The 19,537-nt window shown below is 36.2% G+C and overlaps 1 long non-coding RNA gene across 1 annotated transcript; it reads left to right on the top strand.

Moving 5' to 3' along the window:
* Positions 1–3,903: 3,903 nt before the first annotated feature.
* LOC311075884 lies at positions 3,904–5,679 on the top strand. Its single transcript, XR_014604586.1, has 3 exons — positions 3,904–4,446; positions 4,538–5,524; positions 5,610–5,679. It is a non-coding gene; the product is annotated as an uncharacterized lncRNA (long non-coding RNA).
* Positions 5,680–19,537: the final 13,858 nt, after the last annotated feature.

Genomic DNA, 19,537 nt, shown 5'->3' with positions numbered 1-19,537 from the left:
CGTGCATCGTTGCCTTCCGACCTTGTATTGAGTCCTAAGGAAGCATTTTTAAGCTTTCAGACGCAGTGTAGCTTTGTATGGAAGGCATTTTCTGCCAAATTTAAATAAATAAATTAAATGATTAAAATGAAAATTAAAACCAGATTAACGATTTCATTACAGAAAACAGTATGCAAAATATGTGACAAAATTGAGAATGAAATTAAATGATTTAATTTTCACAGCATTATCCCTGTCAAATTGAAAAATAAAATGCAATTGGTGATTTCACATTTCATTTTCACTACAGTCTCGAGGCAAGACTGCCAATATTAAAATGAAAAGCCAAACGTGAAAAAGAAACTACAAATACAGTTTTTACAATGCTCTTTAGTAACGCTCACGCAATAATAGTGACACAATTCAAATACAAATGTAAATTTTCGTTTTCATTTTAATTCCTCTTTTATTTCACAGTTTTCATTTTCGTTTTCATTTTCAAAGACAACCTGCATGCAAATTCTATGTTAATGAGTGGGTGTGGCTTATTCTAGTAACGGCGCTAGAGACACGCCTTCTGTAAAGCGAAGTCATCGACGTCCCGTGTGCATGAGTTGAATGTGTGAAACGAAATTATTTAAATGTGATTATATTGTAATCGAGACGACGAGATATGGCGAAATCTGTTAGTGAGCTTTTGCGGGAAGCTGCCGCAGCATTAGAACATGGAAACAACCAGCCTGACCATGTTAGTTATGATGTTAGACTCAGACTAGACCATAATCGACGATGAGGTTCATTCATGTATTAGGCTGTTTTGGAAATTCAACTATTTGGGTGTACAGAAGTCTTAGTAACACAAGTTCTACAACAATTATAGCCAGACATTAATACCCACTGGCTTTAACCGAGAACCTCGGCCAATGTTTCATATTCGCGTCGTGCCTAACAACGCCCTTCAGCCGTGACTTATTCAGATACAGCACTAGCCTAGAGTAGCCTACCTTATTGCTTTTATAAAACGGTTACCACGCAATACAAATATTAATCCCGAAACATATGTATCTATGCAACTTTCATGAAGTAAAATTAATCACTAAAAGACAATTCCTTCCGCTGGAGAAAAAAAAAATAGTCCCTGACCATAAAGCAACAGAAGAAGTTACATTATTTCTCCATTAGATGGAGACAAAGACTGTCTTAATGAGTGAGTCAGTCAGTCAGTAGAGAAGACTTTTGAAATGACTCAAACTTGTGATCACGGAGAAGAAAGACGCAACTGACATGACTATAGGCACGGACAACCCCTATTAACTGTTAAAAGTACAAGATATCACACTGGACATTCAAACGGATTTTTTATTATGAATATAGGACTGACCTGAAGGAAAATGCTATATCTAGCCTACTGTAAATGCAGGTACACTCGCTTTCTCGATCTCATCCAGAAGTTGTTACTGGAAATGAAAATCAGCATTGTGATTCTTTTTGTACACAAACTTAAAATAACCAAAAGACACGTAACAGTTAAACAGCGGACAGATACAGGCTAGTGCTGTATCTGAATAAGTCACGGCTGAAGGGCGTTGTTAGTCACGACGCGAATATGAAACATTGGCCGAGGTTCTCAGTTAAAGCTAGCGGGTATTAATGTCTGGCTATAATTGTTGTAGAAATTGTGTTACTAAGACCTTTGTACACCCAAATAGTTGAATTTCCAAAACAGCCTAATACATGAATGAACCTCATCGTCGATTATGGTCTAGTCTGAGTCTAACATCATAACTAACATGGTCAGGCTGGTTGTTTCCATGTTCTAATGCTGCGGCAGCTTCCCGCAAAAGCTCACTAACAGATTTTGCCATATCTCGTCGTCTCGATTAGAATATAATCACATTTAAATAATTTCGATTCACACATTCAACTCTCATGCACACGGGACGTGATGACTTCGCTTTACAGAAGGCGTGTCTCAGCGCCGTTACTAGAATAAGCCACACCCACTCATTAACATAGAATTTGCATGCAGGTTGTCTTTGAAAATGAAAACGAAAATAAAAACTGTGAAATAAAAGAGGAATTAAAATGAAAACGAAAATTTACATTTGTATTTGAATTGTGTCACTATTATTGCGTGAGCGTTACTAAAGAGCATTGCAAAAACTGTATTTGTAGTTTCTTTTTCACGTTTGGCTTTTCATTTTAATATTGGCAGTCTTGCCTCGAGACTGTAGTGAAAATGAAATGTGAAATCACCAATTGCATTTTATTTTTCAATTTGACAGGGATAATGCTGTGAAAATTAAATCATTTAATTTCATTCTCAATTTTGTCACATATTTTGCGTACTGTTTTCTGTAATGAAATCGTTAATCTGGTTTTAATTTTCATTTTAATCATTTAATTTATTTATTTAAATTTGGCAGAAAATGCCTTCCATAGCTTTTGGCCCTCTAGGAGTTAAAAAGCAAAACTGCATGCATTTTGCAGAAGAACATTGTTTTGGTTGTGCTTCGGCTCTGCATATCTGTATGAATATGACCCTTCACAATAGATAACCCTGTTAGAGAGCTACATATGGAAATGTATCTGTTCAGTGAAAACTTTACTCTCCTGTTGAGAGATAAAAACGCCATCTCTGTGTCACTTTTATAACATTTTAAATCCCTCAGTTCTCGCCACATCTGAAAAGCCAAGCCAATGTTGATTCTGGTTTTATTACAAGCTTTTTTTCCGGAGGTTGGAGATTTATCGGCTCCATGTCAACCTTCCTCGCTCGTTGTTGTGAAAACTATATGCCACTCCAACACCAGACACACGTCAAAGTAACCAAAGCAACTTCTCTCTGTTTACGGAAATGAGGAGACACACACGGGTAAGACAAAAACACATTTTGGAAGAAGGATTGATGATATGTTGACTCCTTATTTAAATTTAGTTAATTTTGGAAAAAAAATTGCACAATGTACCTTTAAATTGTTCTTTATTAAATATAAAAATATATTTTAACAAAAATATTCTTCAAAATAAAAAGTTTGTTGTCAGTGAGTATGAGTATGTTATGCTCACCAAGGCTTTTATTTATTTGATCAAAAATACTATAAAACAGTAATAATGTGACATATTATTGCAATTTAAAAGAACAATTTTAATTTAATTAAAGTCTTCAGTGTCACATTATCCTTCAGAAATTACTCTAATATGGTGATTTGCTGCTCAAGAAACATTTCTAAAGTATGTTTTTTTTTGTTTTTTTTTGCTTGTTTTTTGGTGAAAACCGTGTTCTCAGAACTTTAGCTAACGTTCTGCATGTTCTCTCAAATTTATGTACAAACATTCTTCTAGTAGCCTAACGTTAAACGTTTTGAACATTCAGGGAACATTTAGGAAAAAAAATAAAATAAATCATAGCTTAAATAGAACGTTAGCAAAGCATTCTTAGAATATTTTTTTCTTTAAATAGAATGTTCATAATTTTTTGTTACATTAAACATTTCTTTACTGTCACTTTTGAAAAATGTAACACTTCCTTGCTGATGAAGGTAGCTTTAGTTCTTTAAAACTTTTGAAGAGTGGTGTATGTAATGAAAACTTCAGCATACATCAAATTCAGTCTTTATTAAACAATATACAAATGTATTATTGTTCATACTGATTTAGAATTATAAAAACTACTGGGCTAATTGATGACACAATATGTAGACCTGCAGTTATAAAACTGTTCAAAATTAATAATAATAATAATAAACAACAACTATTTTTACACAAATGAGAAAAATAGATACATCCACTAGAAATCATTTCTGACACCAAAATGAATCTGAACGGTTTTCTACTTATAAAGGACTGGAAGTGTGTTTTGCATGTCATGGGCAGTGACGGACTGGCCATTGGGCAATGTGGGCAAATGCCACTGCGGCCGCCTGGTCTCATCACTTGTTGTGGCCGCATCACAAACAAATAAATAGGCTAAATAAAGCGAGGAAGCGGCCACCTATTGGCGCAATGGCTGCAAGCGGCAGCACCACCAGCGGCTCGCTCGCCGCTCATCACAACTTGTGGCGCACAACCATATAAAAAGGCTAAATAAATAAATAAAGCGGAGATGCGGCCGCCTTTTGGCGGATTGGCCGCCCGCAACCGGCAGCACAGCCAGCGGCTCGCTCGGCGCTCATCACAACCATATAAAAAGGCTAAATAAACAGTGTTGGGTGTAACGCGTTACAAAGTAATAACTGTAATAATATTACTTTTTTCAGTAACTGGTAGTGTAAGACATTACTGGTCTGAAAATGGTAATATTATTACAGTTTTCCCGAGCTAGTTACTTGCGTTACATTTGCCAGTAGCACCTTCATCACACACAAGGCACACAACACAGAGAACAGAAGGGAAGGGGAGGAGGGCGTGAATGGAACAGTGATTGGTCTGGGTTTGGCACGAGGTATCATTTACCATCACCGATTGGTCGACACGCGGCAGTTAAGGCCAATCAGGGATGACTTCCCTAATGAATATTCATGAGTCTTCCCCTACCATCCTGGGGAAAAAAATATAGCGCCCCGGACGCGCGCGCGCAACCCGTTCACTCTCACCGCCTTCAAACAACACGAGCGCTGTATTGCTCTCTCTCCCTCGCGCATATAGTAAAAGGTCGGAAGACCGGTTGTGTTTTATAGACAATTTTGCATATAAATGACTATTTATAGGGCTTGAATTACAACCTGAAATTGCGCATGCGCGGGTAAAACTGCTGTGGTGAAACTGTGGCTCTGCGGCTCTGCAGACAGATATTATTGGGACAGATGGGGAAAAATGGAAGCGTCAACAACGGCAAGTACAAGTACAGTTGTTTGTAGTTATTTGTGCTAGACAGTGCCAGTCTGTTGTTGGCGTAATAAAGACCCTAAAGAACACTCCTCCTTTGTATGTTCTCCCTCCATCTGATGCATCTCAGGCAATTATAGAGTAATTAAGAAAAAAAATGTAACTAGTAATATAACTAGTTACTTTCTCCAGGGAGTAATAAAGTAAAGTAAGGCATTACTATTTTTGAGAGTAATATGTAATATGTAATATATTATTTTTTGAGTAACTAGCCCCAACACTGTAAATAAATAAATAAAGCGGAGTGTCTGCAACAATAGGCCGTCGCAAATCAACAGACTTATGAACTGACAAAATGTAAAAATGTGTACGTTGAATGCAATGTAAGTCGCTTTGGATAAAAGCGTCTGCCAAATGCATAAATGTAAATGTAAATATGAATAAAATAATAATAAATTAAGCGGAGCTGCAGGCGGCCACAAAAAAACAAGGAAAAAAGCAAACAAACAAACACCACGGCCTATCTCTGAAAAATAATAGCCCTATGAACTAAATAATAATAATAATAATAATGACTTTTTATTTCTATTTTTCCTGTGAAGGACAAATAGCCTAAATGTATGTAATCTCTCTATTGTGAGATAGATGCATGATGTGATTGACAGAGTGGCAGAGAAAAGCAAATTATTGCGCAACCTGCTACTGTAACCACATGAAGGTAAAACATTTATTTTTCATGTCTTGGTTAAGCTATTATTGGAGTGTGTTGTTTGTGTAATGTTATGTTTCTTTGTTGGTTGCAGATGACTTGAGAAGACAAATGTGGCCTCTCTGCTAAAATTGCCAGGGCCTCTTTTTGGTGCCAGTCCGCCACTGGTCATGGGACAGTGTGACCAGCAGAGGGCAGCAATGACACACAGCTCTCACTGTCTCCCCAATGCCATTAAACACAAAGAGCAGCATGAGAGTTCACTAATAGCTGATCTTCCCAGACTAGAATCACTGAAAAGATTGACAACACGGCCCCAGACAAAAGTGCTAGAAAAACTGCCATGCCCAAAATAGAGACATTTATTTATCATGTATCATATAAGAATGTAACTCAGACAATTTGTTGTTTTATACTGAGATATCAAATATTAAGAACAAGCTTGTTGTATGACTCATAAAGTACAACCGTAAGTGTTTACTAAAAAAAAAGCTTGTAAGTATAGGCTGTGCTTCTCTCATAACAGAGGAAGAATTCATTCATCAATAAACGAATCATTTCTTCTCATTTAGAAAAGTAGGTGGCCATATCAAAAGAGGATGAATAAAACCTAATGAGTCAATTAAATAGGCAATATTAATTCATAAATGCGATGCAAATGCCTAGTTCTATTTATTATATTTACCTTGTTAGGCACACTGATATGTTCCAAAACAAACTGTATTTATTTCAAACGATAATTATACATCGCATGCAGGGCTGGAAATGGGGGGACAGCGTTCCAGTTCATATTGTTAAAAAAAAAAAAAAAAAAAAAAAAATAGGCAAATGAAGGGATTTCTATATGTTATTCTCTCAACAGACTACAAAAGAGATACGAGTTCAGCACAAAACATAGCGCAATTAAATTGCATAATTAACAATTAAAATATCGCGATTTTGTTCCAAACACCCACGCGATCTTACTTAGTTCTTGAAGTGGGCCGGTAAGCACCAGTATGGCAGTACCGGCACTTCTATATTTGAAGCTGTATATACCCTCACTTTTTCTTGCACTTCTCGCATGTTGCCGATACTCTGACCGAAACATAAAATCAGGCAATTAATTAATTGTAGCCTATAGACCTTATGTAGCCCCGCCCCTTTTCAGCGCTGCGCTCGTTGTCTTTTGACTTACGGTCTGTATTTTCACAGCGATTTTGCATGTTTATGAATGAACGGCTCGTTTTAAAATCTCCTGGTCGACTGACATTTGTTAAGTCATCTGCTTTAAACATTACAGTCCTCGTGACTTTCGTTAACTTTACATTAAGTAACATTAAGTAACTTTACATTAAGTTAGGATTAGGGGTGCGGAGTGCGTGCCTTACACGCCATAAACTGCGTATCGTAAGCACTACAAATACAATTCTTGGTATTCGCACTTTCATGAGATCGGGCTGAGCAAACACATTTACGCTGTGGCAACGTCTGCGCGAAATTCAACAACTGAGAGACTACATTCTAACAATACATTTTTTTTTTATGCTAAATATCCCCCATTTAGCATGTTATGTTTTGAGGTTAATTTTTAATTAGTCAGATAATTATAGCCTATACTTTTTAAATATTGTTTATCCTTATTATTATTTAATTATTATTATCAATTTCTCTTGTTTTTATTCTGGTAGGCTACATTTTAACTAACTTGTTGTAGAATTTATAATAAATAATCTGTTAAGGGAATAGACTTTTTAAAAAGAAAGAACAAGTTCAAATGTGAGCCATCAATGGTCTACCTGTAATATTAAACAATTACAAGAACTTTTCATAAGGCCAAGTACAAGTTAGAATCAAGAGCTTTAAAGTATGAATTATTGACTAATCAACTGGTTTTCCAATTGTAAAATGTGTTCTGCTAATATGACAGATATGCCTATTGGGAAAAAAAAAAAGATAATCCAACATGAAACTAACATTTTAAGTTTACAATTTAACAGTTAAGTAACAGTTTAAGAAAATTTAATTCGTAAACTGTTTAATAAATTAAGATTTCTGTAATAAAATATCCAAAAATCACTTGCACAGTGATATATTTCCTGCAGTTGTGTACTTACAATATCCCAAAAGTTCCCAAAGATTTTTAATTTCAGAAAAAATTCCAATTTTAAATAATGGCTTGTCCCTGGTCAGTGTCGCCTGTCAATGACGTAATATCCGCGTTATCCCTGGTTTCCGCTCGTACTGCCATAGTAACCATGGCGACAGACATGGACAACTGCATTACGTCTAGCGGCACGCTCACGCTGTTGTTATTTCGTTCAAACATTATGGACCATGGCAAGCAGACTTTGGGACAAAAGGAGAACTAAAACGAGGATCAATATCAGCGTGGCGTTTTCGAGATGCCGAGAGCTCCACGTCCGCGGCTAACTTCAGCTTGACGAGACGCCGCTCTTGCATGTACTTTATTAGACAGGTGAGCAAATGTACATAAAACTACTCAATGTTTTATAGCTCAACATGAAATGTTAGAATATGATCAGTATGTTATTCTAATGTTGATCTAGCTTACTGCTAGTCTCATACAGATAAGCTAACACATAGAATAACATTATAACTTTCAACACACTCAAATGCAGTTTAGTGTGATAGATCAAGTGAAACAGCGCTGCGTTACCTCACAAGTTCCATTCGTCTAATAAACTGACCTGTGTGAGTATTAATACAGCACTTTGTTCGGTATAATGAAATGTCTTATTCCTTTATATCCGCGAGACTCGCGTGTGGCGCTGATATCTGTCTCTCATTAGCAATCACGCCCTGCTTCATTCCACAGTCATGTTAAAAACATCAATGTATTCACTCATCCATAAACATTATTAGATCCTTCGGCATGACAGCAAGTTCCATAATTCTGCTTATGTGTCATCAATATACACCTTTGTTATTGTAAGAGGTTAGCGACCCCTAGTGGTGAAAAAAAATACATTTTTTTGTAGCTTTAAGCAATGATAATTTGACTTCCCATGGCACTTTGTATACAAGTGATTGTTATCAACCAACTTTGCATGTGTGGGCCATTTTGCAAAAATAAAGCAAAAAACAAATAAATAAACCTCACGAGGGAGCATTTCCTGGTACCCCGTTAAACGGTTCACACTTTAACCACCCAATGTTCAAGCCCAAACTACAGCCTTGCAACCGAGGGAGACAACCAGTTCCCCCATCTCAAACAGAAGTGAACAAAATAGAGTAAAACACCTTTTGAAAGTAACTTGATGTTTCAAATAAAGATTGTATCGATTACATTGTTACACCAGTAGGTGGAGACAAGTGACTGATAAAAAAATTCCTTGTCACTGAATCATTCATTCAAAAGATTTGTTCAAAAACGCTGATTCATCAAGTAATGAAACAAGTGACATCTTTATAATTGAGTCCTTGAATCATGTATTCAAACCGATAAAATTTTTTTTAATTCATTCAAAAAATAAAAAAAATAAAAAAAATAAAATTGTAAATAGACTGCAGCAACTAACCTCTAGTAAATTAGCCTACTTGTTATTTTTATTTTTAGTTGTCTATTCAGAATTGTGGGAGAATTGTAATCACTATTATTTTTTATTTTTTTAATTGTATTTGTCAGTTTCCAGAATCTTGCAGCTCAATGAGTAAAAACAGCATCAACAGTTTCTTGTGATGAAACGGGTTGTGAGAAGGAGGGGGCCATTATTATTGTCTGTGTTTGCGCAACTTACATCATTAAGCCAGTAGGTGGCGACAAGTGACTGTCTTCATGAGTGAACAATTGAACTATTAAATGAACAGATTAGTCCAAAAACATTGATTACTTTAGGAAAGAAAAAGTAGGCAAGCTGAAACTGATCTTTGCTCACAATCTCTATATCTCAATATCTCTGCTCATATAAATTGCTCATATGCCTCTGGACACAGAAGGATTGCATTGGCATTTGATTAAAATGTAACATCTATGCAAAATAATCCTTGAATCATTTATTTAAGGCCATTCTCGTTTCTTATATATGACTGTGTATTGTCAACAATAAGCATAAAAAATGAGGTTATGCCCCCGAACACCCCTAGCAAGATCACTTTTGGGACCTCAGTATTTATAAAACCCTGCGTACGGCCCTGATGGTAACATCCTCAAAACAAAAAGTTTTATAAAATGATAAATATCACATTTCAGCCTATTTAACCACTGTTTAAGAAAATCAATGTTTTATCCAAAAAGGTTTATCCAAATTATTTTGCATTTTAGACTGCACATCAGCTTCCCTTCCCTTAAAACTGGATTGACCTTTAAATATTTAATAATAGCTGATTTTAAGTACTAAACTGAGAGGCTGTCCAAAATATTCTTCAGTTTTCTTTAACCCGAGGACAAATGTATTTAAAAGGTTTGTGTGACCTGTTCAATTATGCACCACATATGCAGATTCCTAGACAGTGTATATTTCTTTAATTTGGCCAAAATCAAACAGGTAATTTTCTCCAAGCAGATGAAGAAACTGTTGAAGAAACGTGTTTGTGCCACACACAATTAATAAATGTTGTTCATTGACCTTTCATGTGCCTGTCTTGATAATTAAGAACATATTGTTTCGAGGAAACATGGAATTGGCCTGTTTAATGCCATTATAGATTATATAATATTTATTTTTTTAAGTACATCTGAAATGTCATTAAAAGTCCCCCCAGTGAATCTTAGCCATTTCCAGCCCTGATCGCATGTATGTCTCTGAATAAATAAATAAATAAATAAATATATTTTTCTATTGAATAGGCAAACAAACTTTATTTTTTTTTATTAGAAATCACAACGCTGAGCGTTTCTCAGTATCGTATCCACAGCTGCCTCGATGAGTTTCAGCTACGTGCTTCTGCGTCTCTCTTTAATAAAGGACAGGACAAGAAGTATGCACAAATGCCACAGTGCATTAAAAAGTTGCTTTGAGTTTTGGAAGAAAACAAATGGATTATAGAAAAACATATATTTGAAAGAACACATTTTTATATTAAAAATAACAAACATTAAGAGTAATAATAGTAATAATACCCTTGTGAGAAAAAAATAATAATATGCTGAGTATACTTGCAGCCAGACTAATTATCAGTATACTTCAAGTGTGTCAATGATTAGTTAACTTGAAGTGTGCTTTTTTGAAACAACTAATTTTGTACTAAGCATATTTTAGTTGTAATTAAATTGTAGTAAAGCATAACTTTAAGTGTATTTAGTGTACTTTTGAGTACTAAATTGGACAAACTTCAAGTATACTTAGTATACTTTAAATACATGCCTGTGTAGGGACTAATTACATGCTTAATTAGTGATATTAAAGTGTACTTTATTTGTGTTACATTACAAATTAATTACGAGTGTCTTCGACACATACAATCAATATACCATAAGTATATATATATATATATATATATATATATATATATATATATATATATATATACATATATTTTTTTTATTATTTTTTTTTTTTATTTTATTTTTTTCGTTTTCAGCTTTTATTAGGATAGGACAGTAGCTAGACAGGAAGTGAGGTGAGAGAGAGAGAGAGAGGAGGGTCAGGGTCAGGAAAGGTCCATGACTCGAACTCGGGTCTCCTGAAGCACGTCGGCGCACTTGCTCACGAGGCTATCATGGTGCGATATATTTGAGTAAAAAGTATAAGCTCATTTCAATGCATTGTTACAATGATCATTTCCAGCACACAGTTAAAATATACCTAAAATATATTTTTAATAAAGTGCAAATAAATACACTTTTAAAAAATAAACTGAATTCATGTATATTTTTCTAAAATATATTTTTAGGAAATATACTAAAGTACAATTATTTTAAAGTGTGTTAAAAGTTGTATTGTGAAAATAGGTAAAAGCATGATGCTAATATGTAATATATTTAAAGATAGTAACATTTTTGTTAGTATATTTGCAATGTACTATTGAAAAATTGTTTTAAATACAATAAAGTATACTTTTTTTTTTCACTAAGGAAGTTTTGCATCTCCAGAAGTCCCCCAACATTACAGTAAATGATGGACTGATATCTAACACACGACTCATTAGCAAAGGTTACATGACCTGAGCGTGTGTCACATTGAGAAACAGGATATTTACAGCTATACTTTGTTCATAACAAAGGGTTTTAAACTATGAAAAATGATATTGGATATTCAAATAAATACTCAAATAATTAAGAACTGCAATGATACGTCAAGCAACCAACATTGCCAGATTCACTTTCATCTGTTTCGGATAAATTCAATTCAATTCAATTCAAATGTATTTGTATAGCGCTTTTCACAATACATATTGTTTCAAAGCAGCTTTACAGAAAGTGCATTTCAGAAATGTACATAGAAAAATACAGTTAGATAATCATGTATTAATTTAGGGCATAACATATCGCCAGCGTTGAGTCGTCTTTAAATCGTTTTAAATCTGATCATGCTTATAATACACTGGACAATTTAGTTTGAAAATGTCACAAAATGAGCAAAACGTCACAACGTGATTTCATTTTGCACAAACGTCGCCACAGACATGTAAAATATTTATCAACATGAAAATACCTGGTTATTTTAAATAGAAAATGCTCAAGATAAATACAAAACCAATTGTCTCCAAAAACTTCACACAACAACCAGCTTATGCTGCGTTCATGCCATAACTACTGTAATTTATGCATTTCAATGACTTTAGAGACAATAGACTACATAGTGTTCAGTATATCTCAGCCATACTGTATATCAGTATACTCTGAGCCATTGAATTATTAGAAAAATAATGCACACCAAGGTTGTAATTACCACATTCATTTTTCAAATAATGGCAACGACCCGTCACCAATTATTCCTTACATACACTCCACATGATATGTAATCTTACTTAAAATGTCCGAATTGTAGTAGTTTTTCTGCCCATTACTGGGTAACTGGACTGGCAGAATTGGAAAGACCTTACCAACCAAAGTTTTTATTATTATTATTTGTATTCATTTATTATTTTTAATCTCAAAAGCATTAATGGCACAATTAATCACAGTATAAACAACATTTCTAAATTCCATTCCAACGAATGATAAATCAAAATACTAAAACTGTATTTTGAGTCGCTTTTGGAACAGAACAGAAAACGTCAGTTTCCAGCTTGACTGATGTACAGCTGAGGATTTGTTAGGGCCCATCGGCACTGACAAGCATCAAAATATAACTGTTAGTGGAAAGGAAATAATCAAATTGTCATTTGGCTCAAAGCTCAACCCTCAGCAGCTTCTAGTGAGAGATCCAGCGCAGCGTCTCGAGAGTCTCGGGGACCAGAGCCTGACCCAGGGTGATGGAGTCTGTGCACTCACCAATGGAGGAAAAACTGGGACAACATTCAGATGGAGTTTGTCATCTTTGAGTTGCAGTATATCGCTTGTTGTTACCTAGCCTGGAAATCCAGACCTAAATCTGAAAGATTAATGGTCTGGGATCGACTAATGAAAATCGGCCAGCTCGAGGGGCGGCACCAAGCATGAAATTGAAAATCTCACTGCACGCAATTGGATAACACTACGACCAATCACAACAAGCCCCATACGCTTAGCTAGCAGCGGAGCTAATTGGTAGATTAGACTCTCGCCGTATCCAGTCGGCAAAACAGCAAAAACGCCCTTCTTGCAAAGGAACGATTCGAGCGCCGTCTTCTGTTCCTCTTTTAGATAAAAAGCCAAGTCTAACTCGTTCATTGTAGCGGCCAAAGCCGTTTCAAACAACTGGTGTTCATCCATAGCCATCTTGCAATGTTTACTAATGACTTCGACTTCACAGCGCTGTCGTCATCTGTTTAGCTCGCCTCTGGCCCGCCTATATCAGACAACCCGATATGATTGGTGCAGCTCGGATACAAGGGCATATTTAATGAGCATCATTACTGGACGCCAGAGTAACTCGCTGAGCAAATTCAACTTGTGCTCTCGCAAGAACTCTGGATTTCCAGGGTAGTTGTGACCAACAAACTGCATACAATTTGTAATACATATTATCAGAGGTGTAAAGAGTACCTGAACCCATCCTTGAGTGAAAGTACAGATACCTTACAGTGAAAATCACTCCATTACAAGTTAAAATGTCACTAATTCCAATGGACCACTTGCACTGAACTCCGTGACGCACTTCCGTTTGGAAACAATACATATCACTTATTTCCTGTTTACTTTCAATGTACTGTGGTCAATGAGTTGTACAAACACCGCCTAAAATGCGGCTGTTAAAAATACGCATTATTTCACCACAGGGTGTCAGTGTTCGTTTACACTAGTGACCGTGACGCTGAAGTGTGTGTGAGAACAGATGAATAACATCAGTAGCCTACGAACCACGAACATTTATTTATTTGGATTAAATATTTTAATCATTCTGTGTCATTTTTCAATGTCAATCTTTTTACTATTTACATGTTCATGACCAAAATGCTTAATTAATATTCAAAGAAGTTGACTGTCATTTTCCTCTATGCTGTGTGCGTTACTGTTGAAGATAAATTAAATAGCCTAGCCTATTTAACATCGTTACAGGCACCTCGCGAGCATTCATTCATTCAACTATTTTTAAAAGACTGTAATAAAGCACCAATGCACACAAGCAATCCTTTTTATTAGTCAAATTCATTAAAAAATGTAAACTAAACAGGTTTTATTTGTAACAGGTATAGGCTAAGAGAAAAACACTGTTAATGAGAAGACATTTAGGACTGCGGCAGGTTAGTGGATAAATATATTTAGCCTATTTATTATTCAGAATGAACAGTTAAGAAAATATATTTATACACACTTAAAAAAATGCTGGGTTGTTTCTGTAAACAAATTGTTGGGTTGATTGTGCTGGGTCAAAAAGTAGCTGGGTTGTTTGGGGTACTGTAAACACATTATTGGGTTGCTCATGCTGGGTCAAATGAGTTGTAAGGGGGTCATTCACAAATAAACCGCTGGTTGGGTTATTTTGACCCAGCAACTGGTTACTTTTTTCATTCTTTGCGGAACTTTCTGGATTCTTCACTTCTGACTGGAGGAGCACGCCACTCGGAGCAGGGAGTATTTTATGGTAAGTTAATATGAATGTTTACCTATATTTTTAATAAGTTGTGGTGGTAGCAGCAAGCTAATTTCACTGTTCAACATACAGTCTTTGATATGGAAGTGTGAGGCATATTTATTCTGTGAAACAATAGCCACAGCTAGCCGGTTAGAATTTTTGACAAAAAGCCACATCGTTAAATCCTTAGTTGAAATTAAACCAGCTATATCAGCAGCCTTTTTGAAATATGCAGTTTAAATTCTAAATTCATCATGTAATTATCATAGGCTCTGTCACGGGACTGGAGGATGAACCCAATAGACAGTATGCGATCACAAAAGGTTTATTTATAACAAAAAACAGGGAAAACAAAGCCAACAGGGGGGTAAAACAGAGGTAAGGAAGACTGACTAACAAGCAAGACAATAACTAAACTAAGAACTGGGATATACTACATATAACTCTTACTTGAAAAGGAACTCTTAGCAATAGTACAAACACAGGCAGGTCACACATAGAATGACAATGAACCGACACAGGACAGAAAAACATGATGGGATTAAATAGAAAGCCAATGAAGAGGGTAACGGTGAAACAATAATGACTAAACAAGGATAACAAGGGGGCAGGGTTAAGTAACGAGACACCACAAGCACATGGCCCAAACAAATGCCCATGTGCTTGTACACAAAACATTGGTCTGTCATAATCCTGCCTCAAGACTAAAGAAAGACAAAAACTAGATGGCAGGATCATGACAGGCCTATTCATTGTGGACGTTGCGTATTTAAAAGTGAGAAAAGCGTTTTGTATGAAATCCATACGCGCAGTTTCCCTCACAGGGCTCGCACGTAAAATCGGCGGGAAATGAGTCTCTAATGTACGTTAGGCTAGCTAGTGAGTTGTGAGTGAAAAGTCTGCTGGTGTAGTTTTAGAAATACTCGTCAGAAAAAGTGACTGAGGTAAGTTCCAGCACAGTCTGCGTGTGTCTTCTGTAATGTCTCGAACCATCGTTTCTGCAAAAAAAAAAAAAAAGGCTTTCAAGAGCTTGATACAGCCTAGTTTTTTTTAGTATGACTTGCAATCTTTATAAACATCGACTGAGGAAAGGAGAAATAAATGGACAGGCGCCAGTTTTGAGAAGAAAATTATACCCGTTTAGTTGAACGAATGATCGTCAATATTTAAAACTTAAAAAATGTAAACTTGCATGATAGCCTACTACCCTATCTTTCATTTTATTGTGTGTAACATCTAAACGAGGCGATCATCAGCGCTGCCAGTCAGGAGATTAACGATCAGCTTTGTGGGTTTGTGAGTTTTAATGTTAAAGACACTATCAACATTACAGTAATATTTTACTTTTAATAAAGTACTGTTTTATTTTAATGCCTTAATGTTGATAATATTTATCCAAATGATTATTTTATTACTATTACTATAATTCAGTTTGCAAATACTGAATACACATTTTGTTTGTTTTTCACATTTGGTCATTTGGTAATGTTTGCAATATTTTAATTGCATATTCAATAATAAATTGATACTTTCACAAAAAAAGCTTAACTTGCATGTCAGTTTTATTTTAGTGATTGTCCGGGAAGCAGACACACTCTGTCAGTTTAAATTTAGACTAAAACGCATCTCTTTTACCTGGCATTCATATAGAACATTATACATTTCTATTATTCAAATCAGTTAAATGATTATTAGGCTGCATAGGTCAGCTGGAACCGGGGACACTTTCCTATAACACCTGATGTACTCATTATTTAATAAGAAGAATGGCATCTATGCTAATGTTTGTCTTTCTGTTCATTCTAAAGTTTATTGAAGTCAGCCGGATCCGGGCCGTATCCAGATCAGAAGGTGGACCTGCGCCTGGACCCATCCATGACGCATCCCTGAAGGGCCAGCCTCATCAGCCCTGTGAAGGCCTCATCAACACGACTGATCCTCAACAAACTCGTCTCCATACCGGTGTGATGACTCCGACTTCCAACCAGATGGAACTGGATAAATATTCTGAATGTTCTTATTCAATCTGACCTCTGACCTGTAATGCTGCCTGAATCATAATTATACACTGTTCGCTCGATGGCCAGAGGAGAACTGAACGACTGAGCCTTCTCCCAAGGTTTTTTTCTCCATTCTGTCACTGATTGAGTTTTGTTTCCTTGCCACTGTTGCCTTGGATTTTGGCTTGCTTAGTTGGGGGCTTTTAATATTCAACAATATTATTGATCTGCCTTAAGGTGGACGATGATGCAATTTTCTTCTAGAAACAAACTTTGTTGTATTATTTTCATGTTACAGTATCACTGTGAAGCTGCTTTTATACAATCTGTATTGTAAAAAGCGCTATATAAATAAAGATGACTTGACTTGTGTAATCAACAGGTGAGGACAAACATGGTTGAATATTTACAAAATGAGATGACTGGTGAATTGCTGCACATTCTGTGCCTCAGGAATGAGACGAGGGGGACATGTCAGACCTTTGACATTAATTAGCATTTGTATTCGATAAAGAAAAGTATTAAAGAAATGTATAAAATAAAATAAAATAAAAAATGAGATTGAAATCACATATACAGTGGCCTCTCTGGTTTATTGTATTACAGAGATAATAATTATTTTACATTCGTAATAACAAATATTTGTTACTAATTTTATTAAGGCAATGAGACAGGAAATAACCCAGCACATGAGTAAGACTTAACCCAGCAAGAGGGTTAATTTCACCCACTGGTTGGGTCAAATGAATGACCCAGAAATATGGGTTAAATGGTAAAACCCAGCACTTGGGTCAAACCAACCCAGCGCGTGTTCTGTCCAATAGTGACCCAGCGGTGTGGTTAAGGTTGGGGTATTTTTTAACCCAGCAGTTTTTAGAGTGTAGGAACATTTCAGCAGGCTCAAGATAATTAATACAGAGATCATTATTCATTGTTTTAATCAATTGGCATCCATAAAACGTAGTGATAATCTGCATTCTCATGTATGTATGCGCGCTGAACGCTCTAACCGGAAACTCCCGATATGTAATAACGCGGAAGTAGTTGTGCAAGTAGCCCGGCCCCATACCTCTAGAGTAAAAGTCTTGGAGTATCATGATTTTAACAGTATTTTACTCGTACTGAATGTCGGCTTAAAGATTCACTATAGTCCTCAAAACCCAAGGGACATGCCAGTGAAACACAAGAAACAGGTGATTTGTGAGGAGAGAAATCACGTTTATTTTCAAAATCAAAATAAAACTGAACACCTCAATATTGCAATAAATCATGGTCGACACAACAGCCTTTTAAATGTCTACAAACGCTCTCATTTTATACAAAAGTCTCGGTTAAGCTCAAGTTCTCAAAAAGGACATCAGTAAACAATTATCCTTCAAAATTTCTCTCCTATATAACGGATAGATAAAACAATGTTAAGTAAAATGAAATAGTCAAAGCCTGCTTGCACTGGACATGCTGGTTTCGGCTGAAGCCATGTCCGCGTCTTATATATGAAACAGCTAATGCACTCACATCCGCGTAAAGCCTTGATGACAAGTTTGGGTGAACAAGGGCAAAACGCACAATATACTGTATAGTACCTTCTATGCCCTGTTGATGGTGATATTGCCATCTAAATAAATAATAAACTTCTGCAGAAAAGGTTAGGTGCCATGCAAAATGCTATGTGTAACTGCATTACTCATCACAAATGTATTGGAGTAAAGAGTACATACTCATTCAAATATGTAGTCAAGTAGAGAGTAAAAGTTGCTAATATCTTTCATACTCAGTCAAACTACAAAGTAGCCAAAAAGTTACTTAAGTACATACAATATTTACATTTAGGTTGAAATGTGCCTGGGTGGTTTACTGTTTTCAAAGGTTTCTACACTATTTGCCCAAAACTGAGTTTTTCCATTTTCCCACAGCAGATTTTAAATGAACGGCATGAACCTTAAACTCAAATTCCAGGATCACGTATCAGTTCCAGTGTGTGCTGTTGTATCTGGTGGAGAACTACAGCGATGTTATTCACTCAAAGAAGGCCATGCCTCGGCAGCTCACCACCCATGCATACGCCAATGCTAATGACGGGGAGCTCCGCCGTCACCCAGCGCAATTCCACACAGATATTTTCTTCCCCAAATGGATTATTTTGGCCTCGCCAGGCACAGATTCTGTAGTTTTCCTGTGATTCATCTTACTATTAATAATGTCAAAGAATTTTTAGGCCCTCCAAATAAGATAATGATGAATTGGCGCAGGGGAGCTAGCCGGGCCGCTAACCCTGTTTATATCGGTGCAGAAAGTTCTGTCAGGCCTGATAAATCTGATTCTCGAAATACTTTATAAAGTAGCGAATTGATGTGTTGGGGTCAGCAAAGGTGGCAAATTAATGTCACGAAATGGGCTTTGCTACCTGGGCCCTGATGAAAGCCAGGGGAAAGTATTTTATATAAATTGTCTGTGTGGGGAGATCGAGTAAATGGAAAGAGGGAAGACACAGGGAGAGATAATGGTCAACGAGGCGTGGGTCAGCCTACGAGAAGAGAGAGAGAGAGAGAAAGAGAGAGAGGGAGAGAGAGAGAGAGAGAGAGAGAGAGAGAGAGAGAGAGAGAGAGAGAGTTCTCGATGGCGGGCTGCTATGCCCTGATCATTCATAATGGCAGCGCAGAGGCTAGCCTGTAAAGAAGAAAAATGAAAACTATTAAAGGGCCCAGTGTGCAATGTTGGCTTTGGCGTGTCAGCAATTATTACCCAGGGACACACTTCAGATCCTGAGACAAAAAAAAAAAAATCGAGAGCTAGTGCGAAAAAGGGAAATGAAACAGAGTTAGGGAAGAGGAATTTACTCTGGGTTAGCATTTTTAACTTTACATTTTCAGTAGCTGACACGTACATTACACACTCTTGCTTTACAACTACAGGGATGCCGG

The sequence above is a fragment of the Abramis brama genome (assembly GCF_963993115.1).
Source record: "Abramis brama genome assembly, chromosome: 24".
Taxonomy (NCBI): Eukaryota; Metazoa; Chordata; class Actinopteri; order Cypriniformes; family Leuciscidae; genus Abramis; species Abramis brama.
The sequence above is the reverse complement of the archived record's forward strand: the minus strand, read 5'-3'. Positions and strand labels throughout refer to the sequence as shown.